Source organism: Macrotis lagotis, chromosome 3, assembly GCF_037893015.1.
Source record: "Macrotis lagotis isolate mMagLag1 chromosome 3, bilby.v1.9.chrom.fasta, whole genome shotgun sequence".
NCBI lineage: Eukaryota > Metazoa > Chordata > Mammalia > Peramelemorphia > Peramelidae > Macrotis > Macrotis lagotis.
This window is the reverse complement of record NC_133660.1, coordinates 170,668,954-170,669,495: the sequence shown is the minus strand read 5'-3', so window position 1 is coordinate 170,669,495 and position 542 is coordinate 170,668,954. Positions and strand designations below refer to the sequence as shown.

General features: G+C 34.5%; 1 protein-coding gene across 4 annotated transcripts in view; it reads right to left on the bottom strand.

Moving 5' to 3' along the window:
- The window catches only part of LOC141517957 (glucosamine-6-phosphate deaminase 2), a 30,099-nt gene that overhangs the window by 1,855 nt on the left and 27,702 nt on the right, over positions 1–542 (bottom strand). The window lies entirely within an intron of this gene.

The following is a 542-nucleotide window of genomic DNA, read 5'->3' as shown; positions in this document are numbered from 1 at the left end:
CTTAAAGGAGAAAAAAAAAAGCATGTTTCTAGTTGTATTGGGGTTATCAAATTAGATAATATTTGCAAAAATGCTTACCACAGTGCCTTGCTCATAGGAAGTATTATCTTTTCCCATATCAGTAATTTTTACATATATCTGACTTCAATTTTAATTCAAAGAGGAACAGCAATACATCACAACAGTCAACTGATACAACAAAACACTCAAGTGTGATAAAAATTTTTTAGTAAGATTGTTTTCTGCTTGAAATAAAAAGACCAGTCCAAATAGACTCCCCCTCCCCCCTGCATAGCATTTCAGCAAACTTAAGAGTATTCAAACTTAGCACTGTGTAAGTATGAAAACTATAAAAGAAATGCAGAATATCCTCAGCATTCATTTGGCAAAATTTATTAAACAATGCAGAGTTCTGAGCTAGATGGCAGGGAAGTTAAGTTTAGGTAAAAAAGAGCCCTTGTTCTCATGGAGCTATCCAGGTCGAGGGAAAAGGACACATTACACTGCACTGTAGAGTTTTGATATCAGAGTTCAATGAAGTC